The sequence below is a fragment of the Arvicola amphibius genome, chromosome 7, assembly GCF_903992535.2.
Source record: "Arvicola amphibius chromosome 7, mArvAmp1.2, whole genome shotgun sequence".
NCBI classification, from domain to species: Eukaryota; Metazoa; Chordata; class Mammalia; order Rodentia; family Cricetidae; genus Arvicola; species Arvicola amphibius.
Window position 1 is genome coordinate 53446273 of NC_052053.1, and position 23538 is coordinate 53469810.

At 41.0% G+C, this 23538-nt stretch overlaps 1 long non-coding RNA gene across 1 annotated transcript; it reads left to right on the top strand.

Annotated features, from left to right (window-relative positions):
• Positions 1–11748: 11748 nt before the first annotated feature.
• Positions 11749–22907, top strand: LOC119820029. Its single transcript, XR_005286325.1, has 3 exons — positions 11749–11886; positions 16854–16936; positions 22484–22907. It is a non-coding gene; the product is annotated as an uncharacterized LOC119820029 (long non-coding RNA).
• The last annotated feature ends 631 nt before the right edge of the window (positions 22908–23538 follow it).

Sequence of the window (23538 nt, forward strand, 5' to 3'; positions counted from 1 at the left end):
GGGATCCTCCCAATAGGTGCCCGGAAATGGAGAGAACACGCCCCTTCACCGCCGTCACTGGGGCCGCGCAGAGGGGCGTGGCCTGAGGGGGCGTGACCTGAAGGGCGTTGTCGGAGGGGACGAGTCTGGGAAAGAGAGGCTAGGGTGCTTAGGACCCGGCCAAGGTCTTGTCCCAGCTCCCGGTTGGGTGATCCCAGGAGGAGGTGCGGGGACAAGGCGGTGCTGAGGAGCGGTTCTAGAGCAAGGCCTCCTGCAGTCCCAGGCATCAGAGAGCGCCCTCGTGTACGGGGTGCTGAGGCCAGCCTGAGGCACAGTGTAGGTAGTGTGAGAGGAAGGAGCCCACGCCACCTCCCTCTCCCCAAAGCAGACGGGTTCCCGGGAGGTGCATTTACTTTTTTTCAAAGAAAACTAATTTATGAAGCATCTGGCTTCTAGCTGGCGGTCCTCCCAGTTGGTGGACACAGTGCCAACCCTGGTGAAGTTTGTATTATACCACAAACAAACAAGCTAAAGGTGTTGCGAGGCGACAGCTTAGAGAATCCACTTTGGTTAATAGAAAGAACCCGGAAGGCTTCTGTAAATAAGGATGTGATCTTGGGTGTCCCTTGAAAGATGGCAAAGAACCAACCTTGGGAATGGGGGCAGTTTTGTTCATGAGAGTCAGGCGTGGATTCTAACGTTACATGTTTACAGTACCCAGACCCAGAACAGTCCCAGCCTCGAGTTGCCTCCCTTGGGGTTTGTGGCTGAAAATCTCGCGTTTGAAAAATCACTGCTGTTTTATTTTCCCTTCTTTGCCCCTAATACAAACTGTTCAGAGAAATGTGAAGGTACACAAAATAAACTTTTAAAAGCCATTTTATTTCGAATAAATACAGTATTACAGCTGCAAAGACATTACAGAGGTGAGAAGGAATCGCTTACCCATGTTACTCCTGCCTGTTTGAAAACAGGAAATGAACCCTGGCAGAATACGTATATAAATACGCCACTTTATCACACACGTAATTCTTGTGACCACAGTTATAAAGATACGGAGCTATTGCATCCCTGCCTAGATCTTCCTCTTGGTCCCCGTAATCAGTGTTGGCTGTGTGATTTCAGATGCTGCACAGTGGTTTGCTCTCAGGAAATGATATGTATTCCTGGACTTTATAGCTGTTGTTGTGAAGAACAGAACACTTAACAGTGGAGAGGGATAAAGACGGCCTTTGTTCGAGGTGAAAGGGCTAGACTTTTAGACCTTCTGACTCATCTCTCCCAAGCTGACTTCCCATAATATAGGTCACATGCTCGCAAAGCACTGTTTCTAGCCCTAGGGATGGTGACACAGCTCATGCAATCACGTTATCAGCCTTTCCAGGTACGTTGTGGAGTAGAGAAGGACGGGCTGGAGTAGTTTAACAGTCTGATCTCTTGGACTCCTCCTTGATCAAGTGCCCAGCTTCATCCATATTTTCTTTTGGCTATAAACATGGCCCAGAGGCTTGAACTTCCTGTCTATGCTGTGGCTCTCAGGGAAGCAAAGTAAATAGGAAATTAAACCCTCTTGCATACTGTGATAAGGTATTTAGGTTTAACAGCTTTGTACTGGAAAAGAAAATGGTATTTCGAAGTGTGTTTGTCTGTACTGCTCCGGCTATGCACTAAACTCTCAGGGCAACCCCAGCCAGCGTCACTTCTGAAGCACTGCCCTTTGGGACACAGGACTTGGTAAACATTTGCAGCATTTGATTCAGATTGCATCAGTTCCAGCATTAATTCTGGGCCCCAGTGAAAAACAAACTTCTGGGAATAGACGAGAGTTTCCAATTCTGAGTTAGATATTTTGACTATCACTTGCCAGTAATACTGTTATATTTTGACTTTCACACGAATTCTTTGTAAATGCCTGCTTTAAATAAACTTTAAAAGTAAGTTTTAGGGGGTTCAGTGGTTAGGAGTACTTTTGTTCTTTCGGAGGACGTTAGGTCAGTTCTCAGCACCCACACACACACACACACACACACACACACACACCACCACACCAAATATCGTCCTTTAAAATTCCCAGAATGATTAGAAGTTAGAATTTTTTAGAAGAGGGCTAGAGAGATGGCTTGCTCCCCAGTCATAGGGATGGAAGTTCAGATCCAGCCCAGTGATCCACCGTGGAGCCCTGAAGCAAAGGAGAAGTGCTGTGTCTATCTAACTTGTTCTATAAACAATAGATACTAGAGTGAGAACTTGATAGATCAAAGAAGCAGCAGAGGAGGGACCAGCTGACCTCGCCACACTTCCCAGACCATAAAGGGCTCAACAAAAAAGCCCATGACTCTTCAAGTCCCTTCCTACTACTTTCTGTGCACGTTATCCATATCCTCGGTCCTCCATATTCTCTATGACTAATTCTTTCCACACCTTAAATCATTTACTTATTCCTCTACAACTTGCATTTTTACACCTTAAATCATTTCCTGTGTTCCTTTAGTGGCAAGTTGCATCTGAAGCTTGATTATCCTTTACCGTAAAGCCTGGGAACAAGGCAAACCAGCTTGTGTTGTTAACAAGAAACTCACCTAATGAACTACCCAAGTTGTCATAACCTTGTGGGGAAGGAGCTGTTAAACTGGCGAAGTTATCACTAACCTAGGTGTCAGACACAATCAGATCTGTATAGCAATTTCTTTTATAATTTTATTAAAAATAAAACCTGGGAATAATTTATTAGGAAATAAACCTGAGAGACCCACAGAGCAACTGGGAAAGGATCCTGCCTTTCTCCACTTTCCAGATCGAGAGGACCACACAACCTCTGCCCTTCCCCCCCGCCCCCCCCCCCCACCCCGCGCGTGTCCTCCTGTCCTCTGAGACCACCAGAAAACTCTATGGTCCACCCTGACCAACTGAATGTGGACTCCACTCTCCGAATCAAGGTCAGACACCATTGGTGGTCTCAGAGCAGTCAACACAAACAGATCTCCTCCAACATTTCCCCCCTTTGGTCTAAATAAAAAGGAAAGGTTTTAAACTATATACAATAAGAACAATTATCAGGCTGGGAGATGGTGGCACATGCCTTTAATCCCAGTACTCAGGAGACAGAGGCAGGTGGATCTCTGTGAGTTCAAGGTCAGCCTGGTCTACAGAGCGAGTTCCAGGACAGGCTCCAAAGCTACATTAAAAAAAAAAAAAAACCCTGTTTTGGAAGAAAAATAAAAGAACAGTTGTCAGGTATTATCTAAATAAAATGGAAAGATATTAACTTTAACAAATGAAACTATAGACAATAATAACAATTATCATTAAGAATTACATTCACAATAGTCTATTATCCACCCTCTCTTGGTAAGTCCAAAATTTTGAACCTAGTTTACTTTCCATCGTGACTAAGTAAAACTATAGTGATAGATATCTGATCTTCAACACCATCAAAAACCCAAGAAGGATATAATATTACCTGAGTAAATAGGAAGTGTAGAGCAAGCAACTTCCAAATCTATGAGAAATGAAAGAGATATCTGGCTGTCTGAACAGTCAACATTAGGACATCTGTCTTTGGCCTATAGGCCTAGAATATCTGACAGACTTTTCTGTGAAGTAGGAATTTTGAAGGACTGGCCCACTTTGTATTGGCAAAATTTGTAAGTTGCCTCCTTTTGTGTCTTGCTTGTCCATTTTGGGCAGCATACTGTCAGCAGTCGAGGCGAGAGCAGTTTCTATGCCCCATGGCTAACTTTGACACAGTGAAAGCCAACTCCATATGGAGTTTTCAATGGCCATCATCCTCTTTGGTGCTGTCAGGAGCAGACACAGACAGATATCACTGTCATGAAAAGCCCTAGTTATTTTTTTTTTTTGTTTTTCGAGACAGGGTTTCTCTGTGGCTTTAGAGCCTGTCCTGGAACTAGCTCTTGTAGACCAGGCTGGTCTCGAACTCACAGAGATCCGCCTGCCTCTGCCTCCCGAGTGCTGTAGCCCTAGTTATTAAAACATTAAAATGACATATTCTGTAGGTGCCTGAAGTGTTTAACAATCATCTATTATTTTCTGATTAAATAAAATTAAATTAAATGTTTCTGATTGACCTAACAGAATTATAAATTTGATTGTTATGGATGACTACCAACCTGTATTTCTTTATTATCTTAAATAGATTTCAAATTCTACAACTTTACATTACAATTTTAAATGAGCTGCATAGTTACAATACCTTAAACATGAAATAGAAAACAAGAAACATAAAATACAGTATAACAAAAATAACCTTAAATTTTGTCAACGTAACAAAAATACTTTAAACAAGAGTAGAAACGTATATACCCTATAACAAAAATAATCTTAAATTTGTATCATTAGGCAAAATATATGAAACAAGAGTAGAAATATATAGAGAGTATGTTCTAACAAAAAAACCTTAAATTTGGATCAATATACAAAAATACATACCAATGTAAAATATTTGCGACTAATAGTTGCTTTTTAGCTTAAAGTAGATTCAATAATCTACCCTTTTATCCTATCATTGCTATATTCCCCTTTTTTCTTTTCAGAAAAAGATTCTTGAATCTAACCTTGCTTAGTTTCCTCCTGGCCATGACCAGTAACTTGTAACTGACCGCTTTAAACAATGATAAGCATCAATAATCCACCTACTGATCAAAAAGCATCCACCCCACCTCTTGGGAATGTGGGCATTGTGTTCTTCAAGCGACTTCCTGTTGTTGAGACAGAATCTTTAGGGGACTCTAAGAAAATTAGGATGATGGTGATGTTCTAGAGGAGCTAGCTGCTATCCGGTCTTGGGGTACTGGGATAAGGCAAGGCTTCTCTGGAGTCCTGGCTGGGGTAGTCTGAGGCTGCACCATCTTATCTAGCTGTCTTGAAATCGCCCTGAGCAGTTTGTAGTCCACAACTGATCTTTGCAGGATGTTTGTCAGTTTAGTGGCATTACCACAATCCAGGTGGAGTCATCATTGTGGGGGCCCATCATCTTTTTGGAGACTTCAAAGTTCTCTGTTAGAAATGTTCACGGTTCACTGAAGAAAACTTAAACATTTTAAATGCATATGCAGCAGATCTTGGAGAAACTAAAGGACTGTAACCTATTAAATACACCAAGGATTAAACAGACTTAATCCATAGTTACTTGCTTTAGCCTCAAGCCTGAAATTGCTAGATGAAGCCTAAATCTAGAATTAGTTAGTTCTCTAAATGACCGTGAAATCACAACAGAAAGTTTAAATATATATACATATATTAGTCTTATAAATTTTGAGATAATATTTATACATTAAGAAAAGTTTTAAAGCATCATAGTAAATCTGAGGGATTATGAAATTAGTGTCAAGAGATTAGTCCTTAAAGTTAGGTTTTCTTGTGTCCCATAGCAGGTGGCTCTTCTGACATGAGACAGGGACTTTGGATTTCCTTTTAACAGGCATGGCTTGGGTGTAAGAAAGAAGAGAGCCACTCTCTAGCTTTAATTTCTAATTGAGTTGGGACTACATAAAGACCATCTGCCTAGCGTGTCTATAGAGAACTGTAGAAACAAATATTTTGATAGTTTTATGAAATTTTATCTTGTTGGAATACCATTAGGTCAATTTACTCCTTTGCTGGGGACATTTTCTGTGGATGATTCTTCTTCTTCAGATGCTTCATTTGTCCAGTGGTCTTCAGATTCCTTAGTTGCTTTTATTCTCCTAGAAAGACAAAAATAAAATCATGCATTAATCCTAACTTTGGGGAGTTTTCCTTTTTTTTGACAGGTTACATTGGATCAAATGAAAGAAATTTGTTAGTCTTTTAAGTTAATTCAGATTGAATGGCCATGCAGTTAGATGAACTACTGCCTCTCCTAACCAAGAGGTCTCTTCTGTTTAAATAGAATCTTTAACAATCTTGATGGTATTCATAACTTTTAACAGGCTGGGAATGATTATAAGTAGACACCATGAAGACAAATTGCTCTCTATCTTATTATTGTAAAGGTATAGCAAAAAACAGTCATTTAAATCAATCACTATAATAGAACATCCTTTAGGTAAAAGAGAAGGGAAAAGAATTCCAGGCTGTGAAGTGTCCATTGACTGAATCACCTGATTTATGGTTCTTAGATCTGTTAACATTCTCCATTTTCCAGATTTTTTTAAATGACAAATTAGGAGAATTCTAACAACTGGTTGATTGTTCAATGTGTTGAGCATTCAGCTGCTCCTGTACCAGCTGTTCTCGTGCTTGGAAGTTTTCTGATGTCAAAGACCATTGATCCACCCAGACAGGTTTGTCAGTTCACTATTTCAAAGGTAGGGTTGTTGGTACATTTGAGATATCAACAGCTGTGTGTCCTGCTTATATACAACCTGAATGACTATTCTTATTTATTTGTTTATCTATCTATCTATTTATTTATTTTTGTTTTTTTTTGAGGTATTGTTTCTCTGTAGCTTTAAAGTCTGTAGCTACAGAGCCTGGAACTTGTGCTGTAGACCAGGCTGGCCTTGAACTCACAGAGATCCACCTGCCTCTGCCTCCTGAGTGCTGGGATTAAAGATGCTACCACCACCTGGCTTGTGACTGCCCTTAATAATACCATTTAATATTTCCCTCAGAAGCATTCTTATTCTGTGGTTTTTTTCTGATGTTGGAGGAATGTTAAGATGTGTTTTCCATTGCTGCAACTAATCACATCCCCGTAGATTCATTGCTATGTTAGCCACATATGGTTTTAATTTTTCTATCTGTCCTTCTGGTCCTATACATTCAACCCATCTTGTACTTTGTTTAACCTGTGATAAAGTTCCAATCCCAAGAAGTTGAACATTTACCTCCTGAAGAGGCCAATATGGAAACCAAGATTTTGGTGAAATTATTGTTACAACCATGCCTGTGTCAACTAAACCTTCAATTATAATACCATTTATCCATATTTTTACTTTGGTCTTTGGTCATTTATAGAAGTTTGCCAAAATACTTGTTTTATGGTATCTTCTGAAAATATGTTGAAGTCACTCTGTCATCCAGAGCACTATGGTTTTTAACAATGGATATTAGGTCCTCTGTGGAGGAGTGTCCCTCATGCTGACAGGGAATGATTGAACCACATATGACATTGGGGCCTTCAAGAGGCCCCCTAAGGCATGTCCTTTTGACAAAGGGTCACTTTGTCTGCCCTAGTTGATCTGCATTCATTGGTCCAGTGTCAGCCTTTGCCACGTCTTCTGCATACTTCAGAAAGCTGGGGCCTTCTGTTTGGATTATATCTAGAAAAAACATTGTTTCTAGGAAGGCCTTATCTACAATCCCTTTTTAAAAATTCATGGCTTTTAAATTTTTTATTGATATTTATTGGGCTCTGCATTTTTCTCTGCTCCCCTCAATGCCTCTCCCCTCTCCCTTCAGTCCTCCCCCAATGTCCCCATGCTTCCAATTTACTTAGGAGATCTTGTCTTTTTCTACTTTCTACATCCCATGTAGATTAGATATATGTAAGTCTCTCTTAGTGACCTTATTGTTGTCTAAGTTCTCTGGGATTATGGTTTATAGGCTGTCTTTCTTTGCTTTATGTTTAAAAATCACCTATGAGTGAGTACATGTGATAATTGTCTTTCTGGGTCTGGGTTACCTCACTCAAAATACTGTTTTCTAGCTCCATCCATTTTCCTGCGAAATTCAAGATGTCATTTTTTTTTTCTGCTGTGTAGTACTCCATTGTATAAATGTACTACATTTTCCTTATTCATTCTTCGGTTGAGGGACATTTAGGTTGTTTCCTGGTTCTGGCTATGACAAACAATGCTGCTATGAACATAGTTGAGCATATGTCCTTGTGGCACGATTGAGCATCCTTTGGATATATACCCAAAAGTGGTATTACTGGGTCTTGAAAAAGGTTGTTTCCTAATTTTCTGAGAAATCGCCACACTGACATCCAAAGGGGTTGTACCAGCTTGCATTACCATCAGCAATGCAGAAGTGTTCCCTTTCTCCTATAGAAGGAGCAGCGGGCTGCCTTCTGCCACCAGGCTCCCGGCCGCCTGGCTAGCTTATGCCCCAAACTAATTACACAGAAACTGTATTCATTTAAACACTGCCTGGCCCATTATCTCCAGCCCCTTACTGGCTAACTATCACATCTTGATTAACCTATTTCTATTAATGTGTATAGCACCATAAGGTGGTGGCTTACCAGGCAGCTTACCTGGCAGCTGGCTCCATAGCATCTGGCTCACTTCCCTTCTTCCCTGCATTCTGTCCTGTCTACTCCACCCACCTAAGGGCTGGCCTATCAAATGGGTCAAGGCAGTTTCTTTATTAACCAGTGAAATCAACTCAAACAGAAGACCCTCCCACATCGTTCCCCTACAACCTTTCCAGCATAAGTAGTCATCAGTGTTTTTGATCTTGGTCATTCTTTCAGGTGTAAGATGAAATCTCAGAGTTGTTTTGATTTGCATTTCTCTGATGACTAAGGATGTTGAACATTTCCTTAAGTCTCTTTCAACCATTTTAGATTCCTCTGTTGAGAGTTCTCTGTTTAGGTCTGTACTCCATTTTTTTTCTGGATTATGTGATCTTTTGGTGTCCAATTTCTTGAGTTCTTTGTATATTTTGGAGATCAGACCTCTGTCTGATGTGGGGTTAGTGAAGATCTTTTCCCATTCTGTAGGCTGTCATTTTGTCTTGTTGATGGTGTCCTTTGCTTTACAGAAGCTTTTCAGTCTCAGGAGGTCCCATTTGTTAATTGTTTCTCTCAGTGTCTGTGCTGCTGGGGTTATATTTGGGAAGTGGTTCCCTGTGCCAATGTGTTCAAGTGTACTTCCTGAAAGACCTGGATAAATCCAGACCCCTCTGGCAGAAAAAAATAGAGCCAAAAATCTAAGCAGGAAGAGAAGAGCCAAAAATCTAGGTTAGCCAGTTCAGTGACTCTGTTTTAGGAACTAGCTGGAGATAATGTTAGATTGTAATCTTGAGAATAATCTTGAGAAACATGGAGTTACCCCCTTTTGATTATCACTGGTATTTTCGGAATTTTTCAATAATCACTTGGTATTTTTGGAATTTTCCAATGATGCCCTCCCTACCCCCTTTGGATTACTGGGTTGTGGTTTTTTTCCCTTAAATACTCCTCCCAGCTACTCGGGGTCAAACTCTCTACTCCTGCATGGGAAATGAGTTTCGGCCCCAGTGCACTGGTTCCTGTCCTGTCAATAAACCTCGTGTGATTGCAGCAAGGATGGTCTCTCATGAGTTCCTGGGGGGTTGTGTTATCCCGAGACTTGAGTGAGAGTCTTCCTGCTTTCATTTGGGGGCCTTCCCGGGATTGGTGACCACCCCCCTCTCTGAAGACCCACTTGGAAGTGAGACATTGTCTACGTGTCTGTGTCTGTGTCTGTGTCTTTGTGTTTACGTGCAAAAGCTGAATTCAGGTTCAGGTTCAGGTTCTGTACTTTCGGGTTTATAGTCGGTGTCTGTGTCTTTGTGTTTCTGTGCCAGCTGAATTCAGGTTCTGTACAGGTTCTATATTTTTGGTTTCGGTTTTGCAGTTGCTCATGTCTCGGGAGGAGACGGAAGGAGTGATCAGCAGACATGCTAGGAGATCACCGGCTGCCGCCCTGGGAGACGTCCCAGGAGGTCAGAAGGGACCCAGGGATGCCTGGGAGATTTCTGTCTGGGTGCTGGTGAGGATACGGAAGTTCTCCTGTATTGAAGGAACTATATGCCCTCTCAGCTGTCTGTATTTCTGGAATGGTTTTGTCTGTCTCAGTGGAGACAGACATTTGTTTGTGTGTCTTGTGTGTCTTTGGTCTTTTGTTTTGTCTTACTTGTGACTTTGACGATTGGGACAGACTGTGAGGTTGACTCTGGATCGGTGCTTTTGTCTTTTAAGTTTTGTTAGCCTTTGTGTATCTTTGGTCTCTGTTTTGTCTTACATGCAGGTAGTGTGTTCAGTTCTCTGGTGAGATACACAGGTGACGTTTCTCAGTTCTGTGGTATGACACGCAGGTGGCATGGTCAGTTCTCTGTAGAGACATGCATGGATAGCGGTCTCATTTCGATAGCAGGGCAGCTTGAAGCTGTGTCTTTGGTTTGTTTGGCGCCATTGTCCTGTATGTCTGTGTAATGTGTGTTGTGCTTTTGTCCTGCCTTAGACTGATGCTGACTCAAATCATGACTTCTTTTGACTTTGATATTGTTACCACTTACAAGACTTTAGAAATAGGGCCATAAACATAGGGATATATTTCATAAAAACAAGAGTCATCCCCAAGCACGTGGCTGTGGGGCAGCATGCTTGTATGGATGGCTGGGCTATTCAGCCTTGCTGTTACAAGATATCGAGGCTGCCAGACATAGTTGTAGAAGAAGGATGTACCCCAATAGGATTTCGAACACTAAACAAAAAATCTGAGGGGAATAGCTATGGCCTAAAAAGGTTAACAATCTTTTTTCCCCAGTGCTGCATACTACCCTGCCCTCCCCCATCCCATGCTGATGGATGAGTTCCCTCTACCTGCCCTGGGAGCTGCATGCCTCAAACCTCTGGTCAAAGCTGACCAAGGCTTGGCTCAATGGGTGACGAACTCTTTCAGATCCTATGGGTTATAAGTATTATAAGTATTTGTCATCATTTATAGGGGCGGATTACAAATTATTGTTGGTTAATGTTAAAATAAAACCTATTATTGGTCTCAAATGTTTCACACTGGTATAGAATTTTATGTGCTGTTCTTGTTTAAAATGTAGCCATACATCCCCACTGAGAAAAACCACAAAAAAGACTTTGGTAAGAGTTTTTATGTTGTCTAAAAGGCAAGAGAGATTTTTGATATGTTGTCTAAAAAGCAAGAGAGATTTTGGTTAAAAAATGTGTAAACAGATATGAGCCTTATCTAGTTCCCTGTGTATGTTTTCAAGGTCAAAGAGAGGTTCTTTAGGGGCTGGCTGAACCACTGTCTGTGTTTCTTGATAATTTAAAGGAGGCTTATAGGTGTTATACTCCCTTTGACCCAACCTCTGAGGGTCAGCAAGCAGGGTAGTGATGGCCTTCATAGGACAGTCAGCATCAGATATTAAGAAAAATTACAGCCGTTAGAAGGATTGCAGGATTAGACCTTGCAGGATTTGGTTAAGGAGGCAGAGAAAGTGCTTCATAAGAGAGAGAGAGGGGGGGGGACAGGACCTAGACAGATAGAACCTGGGCAACAGAAGACCAAAGATGAGTGAAGACGGACAGAGGCACCCCTTGGACAGAGACCAATGTGCTTATTGCAAAGAAAAAGGACATTGGGCAAGAGAATGCCCAAAGAAGAAAGGAAGGGCCTCTAAGGTACTGGCCCTAGAAGAAGATGATTAGAGGGGATGGGGCTCGGACCCCCTCCCTGATCCTAGAGTAACCCTGACTGTGGAGGGGACCCCTATGGATTTTCTAGTGGACACAGGGGCTGAGCACTCTGTGCTGAAACAACCACTGGGGAAGCTAAAGAATACAAAGACTATAGTAACTGGAGCAACTGGACAGAAACAATATCTGTGGACCACCTTACGAACTGTAGATTTGGGGAGAGGACAAGTGACTCATTCCTTCCTGGTTATCCCTGAGTTTCCCACACCTTTATTAGAAGGAGACTTGTTAACAAAGGTGAAGGCCCAGATCAGGTTTACTCAAATTGGGCCAGAGGTGATTAAAGCCTTTTGTTGACTGAACCAGTGACCTTCGCTCCCCCTGCTGTCCTCAATCCCGCTACCCTGTTGCCTGAGACTGATGACACCTCAACTACCCATCACTGCGCTGACATTTTGGCAGAAGAAGCTTGTACACAAAATGTTCTGAAGGATCAGCCTTGGCCTGGGAGTCTGAGCTGGTATACAGACGGCAGCAGTTTTGTGGTTGAAGGTAAGAAGGTAAGTGGAAGGCGGGGGCAGCAGTGGTGGACAGAAAGCAAGTAATCTGGTCTAGTAGCCTCCCTGAAGGATGTTGGCCCAGAAAGCCGAACTCGTAGGCTTTGATACAAGCTCTACCGATGGCAGAGGGGAAGTCTATCAACATCTACACTGGCAGCAGGTATGCTTTTGCCACTGCACATATACATGGAGCAATATACAGACAAAGAGAACTGTTGACATCTGCAGGAAAAGACATAAAAAATAAAGAAAAAATGTTGAGCCTCCTTGAGGCCATACATTTGCCAAAGAAGGTAGCCATCATACATTGTCTAGGACAACAAAAAGCTCGAGATGCTGTGGCAAAAGAAAATCAGATGGCAGACCTAACTGCTAAACAGGTAGCCCAAGGAGCAATGATCCTGGCAGTCAAAGAGCCTAAAGATTATTATGATATTAGTGAAACCAATTTTAGATACACCGCTGAGGACTATCAAGTTATGGGCAAATTAGGACTGGTAAAGAAAACCCCATACGGAGCAGTAGAGACAGAAGGAGGAAATTTAGTCCTCCCACAAAAAGAAGGGCACAAGTATATTACCAAATTGCATTACCTGACCCACTTGAGGGCCAAGAAACTAAAAGATGTGGTTAGGTCCTCCAACTAATATGTTATGGGACTCTCTGACTTGGCAGAAGAAGTAGTCAGAAGCTGTAAGGCCTGTGCTATGACTAATGTAGGACACTCCATATCTACTCCTGGGAAGAGGCTCAGGGGTGACCGGCCTGGGGCCTACTGGGAGGTAGATTTTACAGAAATTACGCCAGCCAGATATGGTAACAAGTACTCATTAGTTTTTATAGATACTTTTTCAGGCTGGGTAGAAGCTTTTCCTACCAGGACTGAGACCGCCAATGTGGTGGCTAAGAAGATCATAAAAGAAATCTTCCTGAGGTTTGGGATACCCGAGGTAATCGGGTCTGATAATGGACCTGCCTTTGTTGCCCAGACTTTTATTTGCCCACCCAAAGGCCCTTGAAGTGGTGAAATGCCAGATCTAAAAACAACTAAAAGAAGTATATACGCTGAAGATTCACACGTGCTGCATCAGTTCCAAGTAGGGGATGACATTTTTGTCTAGCAGCATCGAGTTGAGAATCTTGAGCCTTGTTGGAAAGGGCCATACTTGATACTCTTGATGAATTGCAGTATCGGGGCTTTTAACACCACCACCAGTCAGCATGCTTGTCTTTGGGGGACTAATCATAAGCTGACTCTTACTGAGGTTACAGGTGTAGGGTCATGCCTGGTAAGTCCACCGGCTGCCTACAAACGTTTGTGTAATGAGACTCTTAAGAGTCCTAAGACTCCTGACACCAGGTACTTGGTTCCCCATTTAGATAAATGGTGGGCTTGTAGTACAAGCCTGACACCTTGAGTGTCGACATCAGTTTTTAATGACCAGTTGCTTGTACAACTGGTGCCTAGGGTCTTTTATCATCCAGCTAACACACTCGAAGATGAGTTTGACAAGCACCCAACTCGCTTTTGAAGAGAACCTATTTCTCTGACACTAGTAGTAATCCTGGGCCTTGGGGTAGCTGCCAATGTTGGGACAGATACTGCTGCCCTAAGACAGGCCCCTCAGTACTTTAATGAACTAAAACTAATTACCTTCATTAGAGAAAGAATGAATGCTGTTCAGATTTTTATGTTACACCACCAATAAAGCACTTTACAAGGTCAAAAAGATACTGAAATCTAGTTCTATGATTAGAACTAGGCACTAGAAGAAGTGGGGAGATGAAAGACCTGGATAAATCCAGACCTTTCTAGCAGAAAAAATACAGCCAAAAATCTAAGCAGGAAGAGAAGAGCCAAAAATCTAGGTTAGCTGGTTCAGTGACTCTGTTTTAGGAACTAGCTGAAGATAAAGTTGTATTATAATCTTAAGAATAATCTTGAGAAACAGGGAGTTACCCCCTTGTGATTATCACTGGTATTTTCAGAATTTTCCAACAATGCCCTCCCTACCCGCTTTGGATTACTGGGTTGTGGTTTCTTCCCTTAAATACCCCTTCTCCCAGCTACTCAGGGTCGAACTCTCTACCCCTGCGTGGGAAATGAGTTTCCCACACTGGTGCACTGGTCCCTGTCCTGTCAATAAACCTCGTGTGATTGCAGCAAGGACGGTATCTCATGAGTTCCTGGGGGGTCATGTTATCCCGAGACTCGAGTGAGAGTCTCCCCACTCAGGAGGTCTTTCAGTGTCTGGACAGGTTTATTTGAACAAAGCAACTCCTGAGCAAGTTCTTCAGTCCCAGAAATCAAGGCTGGAGAAGCTGCCCACTTGAACTAAAGCAAGGAGATTATATAGGTTATAGGTGAGGGGTGATGATGTATGTGTCTGCCACAAGCTGGGTTTGTGCCCTAGAATGGTCTAAAGCTGAGTGCTTAATTGGGGATGGAGGCAGCTGACCACTCCAGGGAAGGAAGCTGCAGTAGTCACCAAGAATGTAGAACTGGGCTTTTGGTGCCTTCCCTTTGTTTGGAGACTCTGAGTGCCTGGTGTTGGCGAGAGAGACAGGAAAGCAATTTCCCAGATGGCAAGGATGAACTGGAGCTACAGCTTTGTCTTTGTTCACTTTTCAGCTCTAGCTATTGGATAAACTAAGTAATACAAGAACCTGCAATATTCTAGGTGTGATTCCCCCAAGAAAGTCCTTTTACAAGGTTGTAGAAGGAGCTGCGGGCTGCGTTCCCGCAGCCTGGCTCCCGGCCACCAGCTAGCTTTACCCAAAATAATTACACGGAAACTGTATTCTTTTAAACACTGCCTGGCCCATTAGCTCTAGCCTCTTATTGGCTAACTCTTATATATTCGTTTAACATCTAGTAATCTGTGTAGCACCATGAGGTGGTGGCTTACCAGGAAAGATCCTAACCTGCGACTGTCTCAGGTTGAAGAAGCATGGTGACTGACTCACTTCCCTTCTTCCCAGCATTCTGTTCTGTCTACTCCACCCACCTATGTTCTGACCTATCAGGCCAAGCAGTTTCTTTATGAATTAACCAATGAAAGCAACACATAGAAAGAATACCCACTTACATCAAAAGGTCAGGCATTCATTCAGGCAAGTCCCCATTCCCTCAGGGACCTGAAGAAATTTCCTGCTTGCTAAAAAAGGGAGACAGATTCTTATCTTTGTCAGGAGGAACTTTCTACCCTTCTATTAACATATGACTGTGCCTATTGTCAAGGTCCTCAATCCATTATCTCAAGCCACACCCCAGCTCATGAGCATCCTTTCTCCCACTTAATCCTATGTGTAACTGTAGAGTTTAAAAAGTGTATTCTTTTTCAATAGACATGCTGGCAGCCATTCACCATCAGATTGTGTCTGTCTCCTCTTCTCCCCTCACCAACTCACAAAAAAAGAAAAGGGTATTTGTAGCTAAAAAGCATAATATATGGTTGCTATTGCTTTTTCTTATATGTTGTTGGCATTTGTTTAGCATTTCAGGTCACCAAATTAAATAGTGATTGATCATGATGGTGGTAACATTAGAACGTGGAGATGGGGTTGAAGATGTGCTATGAATCTATAACTGAATGAGTCCTAAGGAAATTTAATCAGTCTTTTTCCTGTACTCATTAGAAATGCTTCAGTAAGAACAGGGAAGTTCTTAATTATCTCCTACTTTAAACTATTGATCCAGGCTGTTCTTGCTGCCTTTAATGACGTCAGCCAACCAAACACTTGCAGAAACAGAAAAGACCAGCCTTGTGTTTGTGCCATTCTGTTGGGTCCAGGGGTTGCGACGCAATGATGGGGGCAGAGAACTGACCATCAAAGTCTATTAAACCAGAAGCAAGCTTTATTCCAGAAAAAGAAAGAAAAAATGGGCACACAAAGCTTATCAGCTATAGCTGTGACCACAGCCAGAGAATGGCTTTCTGTAACAGTGGCAATGAGGGTTGGTTTTGGGCCTCCTCTTATAGTAAAATCAGGTACCATGTGTGGGCCAAAGAGCTTTTACATCCCTGAGGTCAGACTTAAAGTCACACTGCATTTTAAGTTTTACAACTTTTGGTTGAAGGACATTAGACTGTTAACTTAGCATTTTTGTGAAAGCCTGTGGCTGACACAGCCACTTTTCATTGTTCCTGAAAGAATGCAAGGCAGACAGTAGAGTCACTTAGTGGGAAAGTTAAAAATTAAGGGAAACAAGCAGAGGGTCCCATAGAGACAGTAGTTAGAAGCTAACCTTTGTCTGCGGTACCTGCCTGGCTGGGAAGCTGGGAGGCGGGAGACAGTTGTTAAAAGTTTACCTGTAGAAGGAGCTGCAGGCTACATTCCCACCTGGCTCCCGCACGGCTAGCTTTACACCCAACATAGCAACACACAAATTGTATTCTTTTAAACACTGCCTGGCCTATTAGTTTCAGCCTCTTACTGGCTAACTTTCACATCTTGATTAACCCATTTCTAATAATCTGTGTAGCACCATGAGGTGGTGGCTTACCAGGAAAGATTCTAGCCTACATCCATCTCGGGTCGGAGAAGCATGGTGACTGCTTCACTTCCCTTCTTCCCAGCATTCTGTTCTGTCTACTCCACCCACCTATGTTCTGACCTATCAGGCCAAGCAGTTTCTTTATTAATTAACCAATGAAAGCAACACATAGAAAGATGACCTTCCTCCATCATTTACCTCTGTTCACATGGCTGCCAGGATGTCTGCTCTTAAGGTTAAAAGTGTTTGTTAAAGGTTAACACTGGTTGTCAACTTTATTTATTTATTTTTCTCCCAAAATGTGTTTGGGCTTACAACTTTATATTTCTATATTCCTGGACTGGTCACTTTATTTCTACATTTTATTTCTGGACTCTTCACTGTCTAAGTTGGCAAATCTGGTATGTTTCTTTTGGTGAGTATATTATAATTTACTACATCACAGTAAGACTTTTTGTCTTTTTTTCAGGAAATTGTTCCAGGATGCGAGTCATCATAGGGGCTTTTGTTCATTTGGGGTGTGGCAACAGATCCATTACATCACAGTATGTGGTAAGATATCAGGAATTCAGCTTTAGGAGCTATGGTTGGGGGGGGCATTGCATTGTTGGTACTTAATAGATTTGTCCAAGGAGCAATATAATAATTTGCTTTTTAAGTTCCCTTAGACAATGTTTATTGAAGATATACTATCTGTTGGATAGCATAGTAGGTGTTTATTGTGTATCAACAAACAAAATGACAACCCTTCCTGTCATTGATCTATTCTCTTTTGCACATATTAGTTGTTAGAATTTCTATAACAATGTCATACAGACAGGGTTACTTAAGTGTCAGAAATTTGCTTTTCTTGTTTTAGAGCAGTGATTCTCAACCTTCCTAATGCTGAGACCCTTTGATACAGTTCTTCACTCAATGCTAGCCATCCCAAGTGTAATTGTCTGTCCTGTCCCTTTAAGAGACAAGCCCTGCCTACTCCCCCCTTCTGCCAAGGCAAGCTGATCTTCCTTTTGCTTTTTTTTTTTTTTTTTTTTTTTTTTTTTTTTTTTTTTTTTCCCTGTCTCTCTTTGGAAGATGTGGCTCAGGCCTTTTCTCCTCCCCTCTTTCTCTCCCCTTTTCCTTTTACTGAATAAACTATATCCAAACTTACTCTGCATGGTGTGCCTATCTGTCTCTGTCTCTCACCTACCACAGATCCTTGTGGGACCCACCTGCCCCTCGTGGCCCTCTGTACCCCTCGGGGAACTGCGCCATTTTATCTAAACCATCACATTGATGCTCTATGACTCGGCCAGGCTCTCTCCACATTCCTTCCCGCCCACAGGTGGGCCAGCTGAGGACACGTGGAATTTCTTTCTTCAAAGACTTAAAGTTCTTGTCAAATAGGTCTTTCCCTTCTTTGGTTAGTGTTACCCCAAGATATTTTATGTTATTTGTGGCTATTGTGAAAGGTGATGTTTCTCTGATTTCCCTCTCAGCTTCTTTATCATTTGTGTATAGGAGGACTACTGATTTTTTTTTCTGAGTTGATCTCGTATCCTGCCACATCACTGAAGGGATTTATCAGCTGTAGGAGTTTTCTGGTAGAGGTTTTGGGGTCACTTATATACACTATCATATCATCTGCAAATAACAAAAATTTGACTTCTTCCTTTCCAATTTGAATCCCCTTGATCTCCTTTTGTTGTCTTATTGCTATTGCTAAAACTTCAAGAACTATGTTGAAGAGATATGGAGAGAGTGGACAGCCTTGACTTGTTCCTGATTTTAGTGGGGTCACTTTGAGTTTCTCTTCATTTAATTTAATGTTGGCTATCAGCTTGCTGTATATTGCTTTTATTATATTTAGATATGTTCCTGTTTTTTCTGATCTCTCCAAGACCTTTATCATGAAGGAGTATTGGATTTTTTCAAATGCTTTTTCAGCATCTAATGAAATGATCACATGGTATTTTTCTTCCAGTTTATTTATATGATGGATTACATTGATAGATTTTCATATGTTGAACCAGCCCTGCATCTCTGGGATGAAGCCAGCTTGATCATGGTGGATGATTATTTTGATGTGTTCTTGGATTTGGTTTGCCAGTATTTTATTTTTGCAATCATGAGTGAGATTGGTCTGTAATTCTCTTTCTTTGTTGAGTCTTTCTGTGGTTTTGGTATCAGGGTAGCTGTAGCCTCATAAAAAGAGTTTGTCAATGACTCTTCTGTTTTCTATTATGTGGAACACATTAAGGAGTATAGGTATTAGCTCTTCTTGGAAATTCAGGTAGAATTCTGCATTAAAACCATCCGGCCCTGAACTTTTTTTTTTTTTTGCTTGGGAAGTTTTGATGACAGCTTCTATTTCCTTGCAATTCATAGGTCTATTTAAATTGCTTACTTGGTCTTGTTTTAATTTTGGTATATTTTATCTATCTAAAAAATTGTCCATTTCTTTTATATTTTCCAATTTTGTGGAGTACAGGTTTTTGTAGTATGACCTAATGATTCTCTCATTATTTTGATATATAATGATTTCCTCAGTGTTTATTTTATGTTTCCCTTTTCATTTCTGATTTTATTAATTTGGATATTCTCTCTCTGCCTTTTGATTAGTTTGGATAAGGGTTTGTCTCTCTTGTTGATTTTCTCAAAGAACCAGATCTTTGTTTTATGATTCTTTGTATTGTTTTGTTTCTATTTTGTTGATTTCAGCTCTCAATTTGATTATTTCCTGTTTTCTACTCCTCCTGGGTACATCTGCTTCTTTTTGTTCTAGAGCTTTCAGGTGTGCTGTTAAGTCACTAATGTGAGCTTTCTCTGTTTTCTTTATGTGGGCACTTAGTGCTATTAACTTTCCTTTTAGCACTGCTGTCATGGTGTCCCATAGGTTTGGCTATGCTGTGCCTTCATTTTCATTGAATTTAAGGACGTCTTTAGTTTCTTTATTTCTTCCTTGACCCAAGGGTTGTTCAATAGTTCACTGTTCCATTTCCATAAGTTTGTAGGCTTTCTGAGAGTAATATTGTTGTTAAATTCTAACTTTAATCCATGGTGATCTGATAAGACACAAGGAGTTAGTCCAATTTTTTTTATATCTGTGGAGGTTTGCTTTGTTACTGAGTATGTGATCAGTTTTAGAGAAGGTTCCATGAGGTACTGAGAAGAAGCTGTATTCTTTTGTGTTTGGGTAGAATGTTCTATAGATGTCTGTTAAGTCCATTTGATTCATGACATCTGCTCTCTTATTTCTCTGTTAACTTTCTATCTGGTTGACCTCTCCATTCATGAGAGTGGAGTGTTGAAGTTTCCTACTATTAGTGTGTGGGATTTGATGTGTGATTTAAGTTTTAGTAATGTTTCTTTTTCATATGTAGGTGTTCTTGTATTAGGGGCATAGATGCTCAGGATTGAAACTGCACCTTGATGAATTGTTCCTGTTGTTAGAATAAAGTCCTTCTCCATCTCTTCTGACTGATTTTAGTTTGAAATCAATTTTGTTAGATAGCAGGATAGCTATACCCACTTGTTTCTTAGGTCCATTTGATTGGAAAACCTTTTCCCAACCCTTTACTCTGAGGTAGTATTTGTCTTTGAGGTTGAGCTATGTTTCTTGTATACAGCAGAAGGCTGGACCCTGCTTTAATATCCATTCTGTTAACCTGTGTCTTTTTATAGGTAAATTGAGTCCATTGATATTAAGTGATATTAACGACCAGTGGTTGTTAATTGTGGTTATTTTTCTGTAGTAGTATTTGTGTGTATTCCTTCTTTGGGTCAGACTGGTGGGGGGTTATCAGATGCCTGTGTTTTTGTGGGTATAGTTAGCTTCCTTGGGTTGGGGTTTTCCTTCTTTCCTTTTTTGTAAGGCTAGGTTTTTGGATACATATTGTTTAAATCTGGTTTTGTCATGGAATATCTTGTTTTCTCCATTGATGGTGAATGAAAGCTTTGCTGGGTGTAGTAGTCTGGGCTTGCATCTATGGTCTCTTGGTGTCTGCAGCACATCTATACAGGACCTTCTGGCTTTCATGGTTTCCAATGAAAGTCGGGTGTAATTCTGATGGCTTTACCTTTATATATTACTCGACCTTTTTCCTTTGCAGCTCTTAATTTTCTTTCTTCATTCTGTATGTTTGTGTTTTGATTATTATATGGTGAGGAGATTTTTTTTTAGATCCAGTCTATTTGGTGTTCTGTAAGCTTCTTGTGCCTTCATAGGAATATTCTTTAGGTTGGGAAAGTTTTCTTCTATGAGTTTTTTGAATATATTTTTGTGCCTTTGAGCTGGAGTTCTTCTCTCTCTTCTACCCCTATTACTCTTAGGTTTGATATTTTCATGGTGTCCCAGATTTCCTGGATGTTTTGTGTTAAGAATTTGTTGGATTTAATGTTTTCTTTGACCAATAAATCTATTCCCTCTCTAGTATCTTCAGTGCCTGAGATTCTTTCTTCTATCTCTTGTACTCTGATGGTTATACTTGTCTCTATAGTTCCTGTTCATTTACCCAGATTTTCTATATCCAGAATTACCTTGGTTTGTGGGTTTTTTTTATTACCTGTATTTCAGTCTTCAAGTCTTGAACTGTTTTCTTCACCTGTTTGTTTTTTCTTGGTTTTCTCTGAGGGATTTATTAATTTCTTCCAATTTTTTGTTTGTCTTCTCCATTTCTTTAAGGGACCCGGTTCTGCCATCTTTACTGAGGTATTCCCTGCCTGGTGCTCCAGTGTTGACTCTGTTACATGTGTGTTTTGCACAGTACATGACTTTGTTAAGGCCCACCAAAGGCATCCACTTTGCCTAATTCCTGTGTATACACACACACACCTATGTTTACTGTTAAATGTTATAATTGTCTGCCCATTATATCTCATTCCATACTAATAAAGCAATAAGTCTCATGTTTTAAATTGGTATGTACTTTTAAGTCCCTTATAAAAATACTACATATTTTTGTAATATACCCTGTTTTAAAATATATTAAGCTATTCTCTACTATTGTCAGTTCTACTTTTAAGCTTCTATTACAAGAGTTTTTTCTTCTTTCTGTCCTTTTACAAGTGTAATTTTTTAAAAAATCTTATTGATTTTTATAGAGCTCTACATTTTTCTCTGCTACCCTCTCTCTGCTTCTTCCCTCCCCTTCAATCCTCTCACAAGGTCCCCATGCTCTCAATTTGCTCAGGAGATCTTGTCTTTTTCTACTTCCCATGTAGATTAGATCCATGTAAGTCTCTCTTAGTGTCCTCATTGTTGTCTAGCTTCTCTGGGATTGTGATTTGTAGGCTGGTTTTCTTTGCTTTGTGTTTAAAAACCACTTATGAGTGAGTACATGTGATAATTGTCTTTCTGGGTCTGGGTTACCTCACTCAAAATAATGTTTTCTAGCTCCATATATTTGCCTGCAAAATTCAAGCTGTCATTTTTTTCTGCTGTGTAGTACTCCATTGGGTAAATATACCACATTTTCCTTATCCATTCTTTGGTCGAGGGGCATTTAGGTTGTTTCCTGGTTCTGGCTATGACAAACAATGCTGCTATGAACATAGTTGAGAACATGTCCTTGTGGCATGATTGAGCATCATTTGGATATAATACCTAAAAGTGGTATTACTGGGTCTTGAAAAAGGTTGTTTCCTAATTTTCTGAGAAATCGCCATACTGACATCCAAAGGGGCTGTACCAGCTTGCATTCCCACCAGCGATGCAGAAGTGTTCCCTTTTCCCCACAACCTCTCCAGCATAAGTTGTCATCGGTGTTTTTCATCTTGGCCATTCTTACAGGTGTAAGATGAAATCTCAGAGTTGTTTTGATTTGCATTTCTCTGATGACAAAGGATGTCAAGCATTTCCTTAAGTGTCTTTCAGCCAATTTACATTCCTCTGATGATACTTTTCATTATGCAAAAATATCTGTCATGGTCATTCTGGTATAAATATGCTGATGTTTAAACTTGTGTTTTCACAAACCCAAAGAATTCTTGTCAGTTCCAAGGAGCCAAATTGAAGAATCCTTCTTAAACTGGTCGGATACACCCTTCTCAATTCCATGGTCTTAAAAAATTTTCCCCTGAACTTAACTTTGTCCTCTGTTCTGCCAATATCTTAAACAGATCTAAGAAACACCGGACATTTCCATACTGCAAACACCAGACAGAAGAAAAGAGACCAGCTACTCTAGGATGTGACCAGCACCCAGCTTTCTCAAGACCCCCCTAAGACAACGCCCACAAGTAAGCAGAAGCAGTGCTGAAAATCTGCCATCCCAATTCCTTTAACCTCTTCTGCCTAACGTCCCATCTTTTTATTATAAAAAAAGAGATGGGAATGTAATGGTCTGTCCTGTCCCTTTAAAAGACACTCCCCCACTTCTGCCAAGGCAAGTGGATCTTCCTTCTGTTTCCAGCCTACACTATCTCTGCCCCTGTCTCTCTCTTAGGAAGAGGTGGCTTCTGCCATGGTTCCTCTCCTCTATCCCCTTCCCACTTCCCTTTTCTCCCATAACCCACGAAATAAACTATACCCAAACCCTCTCTACACATGACATGCCTATCTGTCTCCATCTCTCACCTGTCACGGCTCCTTGTGGGACCATCTTCCTGGGACCTTCAGAGGCTTGGCGTCCAAGACCATTGTGTTAGCAGGGTTGATTAGTGCCTAAGGACTATAAGAGAATGATCTGCCCCAACCCTCTCTCCCTCTCTCCTTGGCTGGTAAGTAACTCTGTTTTTTTTCCTATATCTTCACATTTCCTTCCCTGTTTGCATGTGTGTAGATTTCCCTTTTCTTAAAACATAATCATATTGGATTTGGGTCTACTCTACAACCTAATTTCAACTTAATTACCTTATAAATCTTATTTCCAAATACAGCTCTGTGCCGAGGTACCAACATCCAAGGCTTTAGCATATGAATTTGGAGACAATGCATTTTAACTTATATTTAACACGTTTAACTCATTTAACATACAAGACCACAGTGCCTTCCCTGCTGTAACAACTGTGTTGCTAAAATAAGCCCTTTCTTCCTGAAATTTCTTCTGTTGGTTATTTTACTACTTTACAGCAACAAGAGAAATAACCAAGACAAAACTCCGAGGCAGAGCAGTGGCCACCGCTGTAATGAACTTGATTTTGACAATGGCTTGCAGGAGGAATGTAGAAAGCTG